This window comes from Quercus suber, unplaced genomic scaffold (genome assembly GCF_002906115.3).
Source record: "Quercus suber isolate HL8 unplaced genomic scaffold, Cork oak 2.0 scaffold_671, whole genome shotgun sequence".
NCBI lineage: Eukaryota > Viridiplantae > Streptophyta > Magnoliopsida > Fagales > Fagaceae > Quercus > Quercus suber.
This window is the reverse complement of record NW_027070112.1, coordinates 175,466-184,684: the sequence shown is the minus strand read 5'-3', so window position 1 is coordinate 184,684 and position 9,219 is coordinate 175,466. Positions and strand designations below refer to the sequence as shown.

At 35.4% G+C, this 9,219-nt stretch overlaps 1 protein-coding gene and 1 non-coding gene across 2 annotated transcripts in view; both read right to left on the bottom strand.

Annotated features, from left to right (window-relative positions):
* LOC111986792 (uncharacterized) overlaps nt 1–576 on the bottom strand; it is a gene marked incomplete in the record, with an annotated part of 12,034 nt that extends 11,458 nt beyond the window's left edge. The window contains 1 exon segment of the mRNA XM_065765988.1: nt 465–576.
* Nucleotides 577–6,739: 6,163 nt separating this feature from the next.
* On the bottom strand, nt 6,740–6,837 carry LOC111986824 (small nucleolar RNA Z103). The gene has a single exon (XR_002880218.1). It is a non-coding gene; the product is annotated as a small nucleolar RNA Z103 (small nucleolar RNA).
* Nucleotides 6,838–9,219: the final 2,382 nt, after the last annotated feature.

Genomic DNA, 9,219 nt, shown 5'->3' with positions numbered 1-9,219 from the left:
AAATTCCCATATGCGATTAAGCAACTAATTTTTTTTTTTTAATTATTATTAATAATTACACAGGCAACAAAACCCATACTTTGAAAAAAAAACAAAACCCAGATAAAATCTTCAACTTCAATGGCAATTAAAGTTACTCCTTCTTTCATAATACCAATCCATTGAAAAATAACAACAACCCAACCCAAATAAAATCTATCCCATAATAATTCATGGAAAACCAGCAAAAATTAACAAATAAATGAACAAACTTTGCTCAAAGAATCACAAACCTCCATACCCACAATTTCTTTACACCCAAAAACCAAACCATGAAAAGACAAAGATTTCTTAATGATAAACTATATTAGCAATTCAAGGAAGACAACCTTAATCTTGGGAAGTAGGAGACAATTATCCATAATTGAACAAACCCAGATAAATAGATTTTCCGAAGACCTTACCTCACGTGAGGATCGGACTCCCTCTCTCTCTCTCTTGTCTGTCTAAGAGAATCGAATATTCTAGAGAAGAAAGGTTTGCTGAAGTTGTAAAGAGTCACCCAAAATTCGAAAACAAAAAATGGGAATCTTGGTTGGCCAATTTATATAAATATATATATATATATATGTAGGAATCGGGAGGGCTGAGGATATGAGGCGGTGCATTTTAGTGGTTCGTGTAGCATCACACTAAAATGAGCGGTCATCGGAGTACACTGTACTTTAACTACGCATGTGCTGACGTACGTAAAATGAAAGAGAGTTTATAATTTGTTATGGCTTAGAGCATTCTCACCAGCTGTTGCATAAAAATGCCATTTTGACACATAAAAAACATACTTTACTATTTTACAACATCATTTTACAACATCTCATTTATCAGGTGTTCTATTTTTCAATCCCATACATTAAATAATATATCCATTCCATTAAAATATCATTAAAAAAAAAAAAACTTCAGTAAAATTTCTCCCAATCATTCTCATTCTCATCCTCATCAGCAACGAGACAACAAACGGCACAACCTATACTGCCGCAACAACGGCCACCAACAACCACTGCCGTAACAACACCGACAGCCACCACCGGCACAAACCCACATCCACAAACGCCACCTCAAAAAAAAAAAAAAAAAAAAAAAAAAAAAAAAAAAAAACACAACCAGAGAGATCGGCGCACAAACCCACCGAACCACCACCGGCGCACAAACCCACCAAAAACCCACCACCGGCGCACAAGCCCACGCACAAACCCACATCCACCGAACCCACCACCGGCGCACAAACCCACATCCACCGAACCCACATCCACCAAATTAAACAAACCCACATCCCAAATCCACCAAATCAGTGGCGAGACGGCGATGAGACGGCGATGATCAGTGGCGAGCCTCGGCGTGGCGAGCCTAGGCGTGGCGAGACGGCGATGAGCCTGGGCGAGGCGAGACGGCGAGACGGCGTGGGTGTGGGCGTGGCGATGAGCCTGGGTGAGGCGAGACGGCAAGACGGCGTGGGCGTGGCGGTGAGCTGGGCGAGGCGAGACGGAGATGAGAGTGCCCCAGAGAGAGAGAGAGAGTGAGAGAGTGAGAGAGATGGCTTCAGAATGCCCGAGAAAGAAAAGAGAACTGAGAGGAAGAGAGAGAAAAAAGAATTAAATAATATAAACAGTAATGGCATTGTTGACCGTACGCTCTCAAATATGAGAGCGTACTGTAGCATGTCTCATATTTTTGAGACATTTGGCACACCTCATGGGAGGTTGTTTTTGTATTTGGTGTGCTAAATGTGCCAAATATTTGGCATTTAGCACATTTAGCACACCTGATGGTAATGCTCTAAATTAGGACCATAATTTTTGTCAGAGCTTGCTCACGTATCACAACTTTTACTTCATTATTTGATACTTTTTACGTGGATAAGTTGTGACAAAATTTATAATCTTACCGTTTTTCTTTAGCAAAAAATTTAGTGATAATCACTATGCACCATTGGAGTGACACTATAAGTAAAATTGCTTGTAAAGTATGAGAGGTAATGATTGAGATTTCAAGTCTCTAGGAGGAGATTTCATACATATATATATATATATACTTAAATTAAATTATGGTAGAATTTTTATCTTGTATTAAAAAAAAAAAAAAAATTAGTGCTACTACAAAATGTACAACTTTTGTCACAACTCTGGCTGACTGTGATTGGTGGAAAAAAGAAAATAGTTACGTAAAAGTGACAGACAACTAATTACAATTTGCACATAAAAGAGCTGTGTTAAAAATTATGAATTTGTTTGTGGTAGTAGAAAGAACTCTTATTTCATGCTAAAAGTTTTAACTTTTAAATATTTAAGATTTAATTGGGATATTTTCTTTATGCAAAAAGGCTTTAATTTGGATAGAATTTAGAAATTAATAAAACTTATTATAAAAAATAGATGAACAATTCACGTATGAACAAAAAAATTCATTAAAAAACTAAAATTTTTTGCTTCTAAACAAATTAGAAGAATAGATTTTACGTAAAAATTATATATTATTTAATTAAATTTAAGTATATAAAAGGTCTTAATTTAAACATATAAAGCATCAATCCCTTGAGCCACCCAGGCGTGAAATGCCTTATTTAAAGTTAGTGCAAAGAGAGGCTTTGCATGTTAACCATGACATGACATTTATTTTCTGCTTCGCAACCTCTCTTTTGTAGGGGTTAGCAGGAATGCCTACTTGACAATTCTTCTTAGCACTTCCTGTGTGCGTTTAAGAATGTTCTCTCTTGTATTAAAAAAATAAAAAGAAAAAAAAAGAACGTTCTCTCCTGTATCTCCAGAGCTAATCCCTTTGGCATTTGTCTGGCTAGTGAGAAGGCCAGCAAAAAGCATAAACATGCGAAGGCAAAGAACCATTCCTTTGGAGATAGTATCGGTTTGGGAACTCTAGCTTTTTGCTGAAGGCCAGCAAAAAGCATAAACATGCAAAGGCAAAGAATCATTCCTTAGAATATAGTATATGTTTGAGAAATTTAGCTTTTCGATGAAAGTGTGCTAAAGTATTAAAAAGTAAGAAAATGAGGGAAAAATTAAGATTCTAAAAAGACGTACATAAAAGCCGAGTTTATAAGGTGATGCCAAACAGACTCATAGCCATTATAGGAGATTGGAATTGGACTTCATAAGTAAAATTATCCTAAATATAGGTATATTTTCGTTAATCTTTGTTGTGGGTGCTACCTAAAATTAACGATTTATTTTTGGATAAGTTGGTAGTTAAGGGAGGGAGAATTTATTATCCTATGCCTATCAATTAAGTTAGATATACCATCACTACAAGAAAAAAATGCATGTTACAACGGGAAAAATCGTTACAATAATCACAAAGTCGTTGTAATAAGGTGTTACTACAACGATAAAAAAGTTGTTACGAGCCATTGTAATAAACCCTGAGGCAATAGGTTTATGCTGTTGGAAAAAATGGTTTTGTATCTTATACAAAACATGCAGCAGAAGCAACACAAAGATCTACTTCAGTCATAAGAGATAACATATAACCTTGAATTCTAGAACAAAGAAGAGAAAGCATACCTTGATGTAGTAAAATTCAAAAACAAGACTTGAGAAGACCTTCAATCTTCATCTCAATTCCACATGATACCCAAGATGAGTGGTCTCTCAATCAATTCTTAAGTATGTTGATTTTCCTTCTTCTAAAAGTGTATTAAAAAAATCTTGCAGAGAAAATTGTTTTTCTCTTCTTTTTAATCATACATACATTTTGACTACCTAGATAGTTAATTTATTTAATAATTTTTATTAAATAAAAAATAATTATCTAATTGGGTTAACCTTTTGGGCTAGCCCAATTGAGTTTTAGTGTGTGACTTGGGGTGAGACTAAAGGGACAAATAAAGTTCTACTTCCAATGGGCCTTGGGCTTATCTGTCAACTCTTGACAAATCCAAAGTTACTATTAATTATATAACAAGTGGAAATATAATTGCATTTTAGGCCTTATTAATAAATTATATCTCAAGACTCTAATATGATATTATTTGACCTCTCCATGAAATATCCATAGTGAATAAAGTCATAATAAACTGTCACTTTTTAACAACTATTTTATTTCTTGAGTCCCCGATTTAATCTTTTAGTTATTCATATTTATGAAATCTAATCTCAATAAATATAAACTTTAGTAACTCTTTACTAAAATGGCCAGCCCTGATTTACTAGTTCCCATTAAACTTATCTTAAAGGGATATTTCATGTCTCTATAGAAAGAGATTATGGATTCCATATTAAGAATATGTGTTCCCTCAACATTACGTGTGGTTACCTAACATACTGAAATTTTGATCGTTAAATCAGATATCACTCTTGATATATCAAAGCAACATACATTTCATGATTGGGTTCACTATCCTCTTAGAATTGAGAGTCTATGAAAATAGTTGTGAGATTTATTATTCAGGTGACAGTTGTTAATTGAATAATTAATCTCACAGCGGTCCAGTTTAATATGTCTTACACATTTAAGACACACCAACATATCAACTAGAAGTCCCCACTTCCATGATCAAGACAAACTATCTTAGTTGACATGTTATAGTCTTCGCAGATGAAAACGCCTAATTTCATCATGAACTACGAACTACATTTTTGAGTTTACAAAGAACTTGTGGTTTATATCTTCTGTAAAAATAATATATATTACATACAATGCATCTCAAGAACTATGATAATGTCCAATTAGTTCATTTACAAATAGTCTCATATAATTAAACAATTTAATTATTTATAATATGCCAATAAATTAGATTTTAGGGCATAAACTCTAACATATGCAACACAAGATCTCGTTGCAATAAATTTTACATATTACAACAAACAGGTTTGTTAGGTTAAAATGAATTGACCCCTTGCAATTAACTAATTACCCAAGTTAATTAATTAATTAATTAATTAGATCAAATTTCATGCAATAGCGTGGCAGCACAAATAAATCACCAAATTATCTAAATGTAGCGGAAAATAAATTTGACACTGGTGATTTGTTTATGAACAGGGAAAACGACCGAGGCAAAACCCCACTGGGTGATTTTAAGGCCACTACTCTTAAGAATCCACTATTATCAATCACAAGCAGTTACAAGTATAAGGAATCTTACCAAACCTTTTGACTTATCCCGAAATATCAACCTATAGTTGAACCACTCCAATACCCAATTGGACTTGTATTGTAGCAGCAATCTTTCCATTCAATGCACAAATCCTAGTACATAACTAACTAGTGATGCATGGATCCCAGTACGTGACTAACTCATTTGCATGAATCCTATTATGTGACTAACTCTACAATAACTCTTTAATTGTTATGGTTGATTTGCAATAGTTTCATATAGAAACACCAATAAGATCTTCAATGATGGTGTGAAAGACTTTGCTTGGTTATAGAACCTAAAGGCGTACAAGAAACACAGCAAGAACTCTTTCTTCTATAGGAGGGAGCTAGGGTTTCAAAGAGAAAACCTTATAAAGCTCTCTAGGGTTAGGTTTTTCTTTTTCCACCTCCTTGTTTAAATAGGAGCTCAATGGGTTCTCTTATTCCAAATAGGTATACACAAACCTTGGGTTTTCTTAGTCCAATAAGGATTATACAAACTCATAAACAAATAGTCTTTGAGAATAAAAACGTTGCTAGCTATAGTCTGAATCTCGTAAGCTCGATAAATCGAGAAATGTGTCGAGTTTTAACGAATCTCGACAGATTGAGCTTCTGTCGAGGAGGTATTGAGACTTGTAAATTGCACTTTTCTTGAGCTCATCTTGAGTAATCTTCATGTCTTCAATGTAACCATTTGTAATAATCATCTTGAACCTACTTAGATTTACCTAAATACAAGTAAATACAAGTAACGTGTATTTTGTCAAAGGATATACCAATTACATAAAAATATATCCCTTACATGGTTGATGCAGTAACTTTTTTTTATCACAACAAATAACTTTGTGGCAATAGCTTATTGCTTCAAAAATTTTGTTGTAATACATGAAAAATGTCATAACTTATTATAACAAAATTTTTGTTGTAATAATTTATTACAACAAACAAACTTGTTGCAAAAGGTTGAGTTTTTTTTTTTTTTTTTTAATTTTTTTATTACATTAATTTGTCAGTTACCTTGTCTTGCAATATAGACATTATAAGACAATATAAACATTATATTTAAGAACTACAATAACAAATTAAAAAAATGCAATAGTCAAAGTACTTCATCAAATTAATATGTTCAAAAACACAAATATATACATAACATGTTGAGTTTATGATCAAACACATAGTTTCAAAAGTAAATATACGCAAATATATACACAACTTGTAAGAGAAGTTCCTTCCCGAAAGTGATATCCATGCATGCTTCACAACCACTTCATTGGCCTCCACCCTATAAAATTGAAAAAAAAAAGAAAAGAAAAGAAAAGGAAATAAGTATAAAGTTGGAAAACACTACAAATACAACATAATAACACCATACTAGCTGTTAGGATAACTATTGCTGCTACACTTCAAGTTTACAAGTCAACAGATGGAGATGAAGATAAATTCAATGTGGTTAAAAATGATGATATATATTATTACTGATTTTTAAAATTAAAATTTCACTTCCCACAAGTTTCTATTCAACTAAAGAGCAGCAGTAAAATACTTAGATAAAAAGAAAGAATGGTTGTAGAAATCATATTTTTAACAACAGAATTATAAAATAGAGATGTATCAGAACATTTGGCTTGGTTTCTCAAAAGAGAAACAAAAATTTGTTCAATTTATTTAACTTCGATCATTTGGGGAAATAATCATTACCTCCATCTCTACTACATATCACATTTAGATTCTAAACAGATATTCACACAATAACATGTAGATTATTACAAAATAGTTCACAAAACCTGAACAAGTAAAACAATTAGAATCTCTACAATTCAGCTCTTCCAAGCTAATTATGATTCCACATGCTTGCACAAAAATAAGTTTCCAAACAATTAGATAATCAATTCACCAAAACAGGATTTTTAACTCAATTAAAAGAAACTGCATGAAACTACATAACCATAAGTATATACTGTCAACAACCACCATCAACAAAACGACCCACTTCCACAACCCACCACCACCATCTCCACCAAACATCCCTCGAAACCCAGTAACCCACAACCCACAACCTACAAAACCTACAGCCCACCAAACAGCCTCCACCTCCCACCAATCCCATGAATTTAAAACGCAAGAACAAACACGAGAAGATAGAGGCTTTGGGTTTGGTCAAAGAAAGATGAGACTAGTGAAATTGGTATGAAATTTTTGAGAGTTGGTGTGAAGAGAGAGGCTTTGGTTTGGTTGCAAGATGGAGAAGAGAGCTATTTTGGGTGAGAGATCTGATTTTAATCAAGAGGGAGAAGGTGAGCGGGGTTCGATTTCAAACCGTGGGTGATAGAAACTGATGTAGAACAGACAGCACATGCCTTCTTGGAGCAGCAAGGGCGCAGGAAGTCACAACGCAAGATCAAATGGGAGTGCCAGTAGGGGCCATCAGAGGTAACAGTGTCGGAATTGCATGAAATTTGGCAGGTTGAAGGGAAACGGCGTTCTGATCCAGATTGCCATAAACGTCGCCAAATTTTAGGCAAATTCCTTCATTAAGGCCCCGAAAACAATGTTTTTGCTATTTATAGTAATATTTGTTTTTCCTTAATAACTTTTAGTTTAAAAGTCAGAATAAGGTCCCGTCTATTTTGGGATGACCCTTAAGGTCAGTAGTTTATGATTCTGCGTTTAACTCAATTTTGCCATTTTTGGTAAAATTCGGTAATTTTGTCACCTAATCGCTTAATTAGTGCGAATTAGGGTTTTAAACGTTTTTGCTCAGTATTTATATGTTTTGTAGCCGTTAGAGGCAAATCAGACTATTATCAATAAACACAGATATTTTGTCAATTTTCTTTGCTAGTGGATTCCAGTTTTATCTCCTTGTGGATTCAGGGAACCCCTCGTGGATTCGAGGTTTACTACCAGAAACTAACAATTTAGTTTCTGTTCCATCAAGAGAGCATCGTGTGTGCTTTCCTTCAGGCTTCCGCGACATCAGTTGGTATCAGAGCCTTGATTTACCCTAGTCTGATGGCTAACCGGCGAGACGGTGACCACCATAACAATGATGGCGGTGACGACATCAATAACCTAGTCCTCACTAGGGCTGAGTTCCTTGATTTTCGTGATGAAAATCGACAATTTCGTGATTCTACCCAACAGACTTTGGACCAGATTCAAGCAGCACTTGCCACTTTGCTTAACCGAAACCCTAATCGCGTTGATGAAGAGCGACATGATAACTGAGTGCGTGGCCCTCCTTATCGTGGTCCAAACCGGAACAAACAGCAAGACTACAACGAAGAAGACAGTGAAGATGAGGAGTATGCAGAGAGAGTCCTTGGAAATCATCGTGGTTCCGCAAGGGATAATGGTCGAGATTATCAGGAGCAGAGGGATTATCGGATGAAAATAGAGTTACCATCTTTTAATGGTAATGTCTCCATTGAAGAGTATCTGGATTGGGTCAGTGAGGTTGAAAAGTTTTTCGACTATATGGGTACAGTAGAAGACAAACAGGTGTGTTTGGTGGCCTACAAATTGAAGGGAGGAGCATCTGCCTGGTGGGATCGTGTTCAATTAAACCGTACTTGGGAACGAAAGCTTCCAATACGGTTATGGAGGAGGATGAAAAGGTTAATGGCAGATCGGTTCTTACCACCCGATTACCAGTAAGAGTTGTTCAGACAGTACCAGGATTGCAGGCAGGGTACTCGGACAGTTAATGAGTACATGGAGGAGTTTGACAGGTTGGCGAATCGCAATGATTTGGAGGAAACTGAAGATCAATGGATATCCAGATTTGTACACGGGTTACGAGTTTCCATTCGAGATCAGGTATCCTTACAAACCCTATATACTTTGAATGAGGCTGTAACCTTATCCAAGAAAATAGAATTTCAGCATCTCAGGACAGGTTTGAAGTTTTCCAACCGTAGTTCGGAGTCCTCTAGTTCCATTGCCAACAAAGGTAAACAGCCCATGTTTACACCACGGTCACAACCCGTGGTTAGGGAGAATAGTGGTGTCAACCAATCCACAGTGGCAGTAGCAGGTTCCGCAGCCCAGCCAGTAGCGAATGCCAACCCCTATGCTAGACCAACT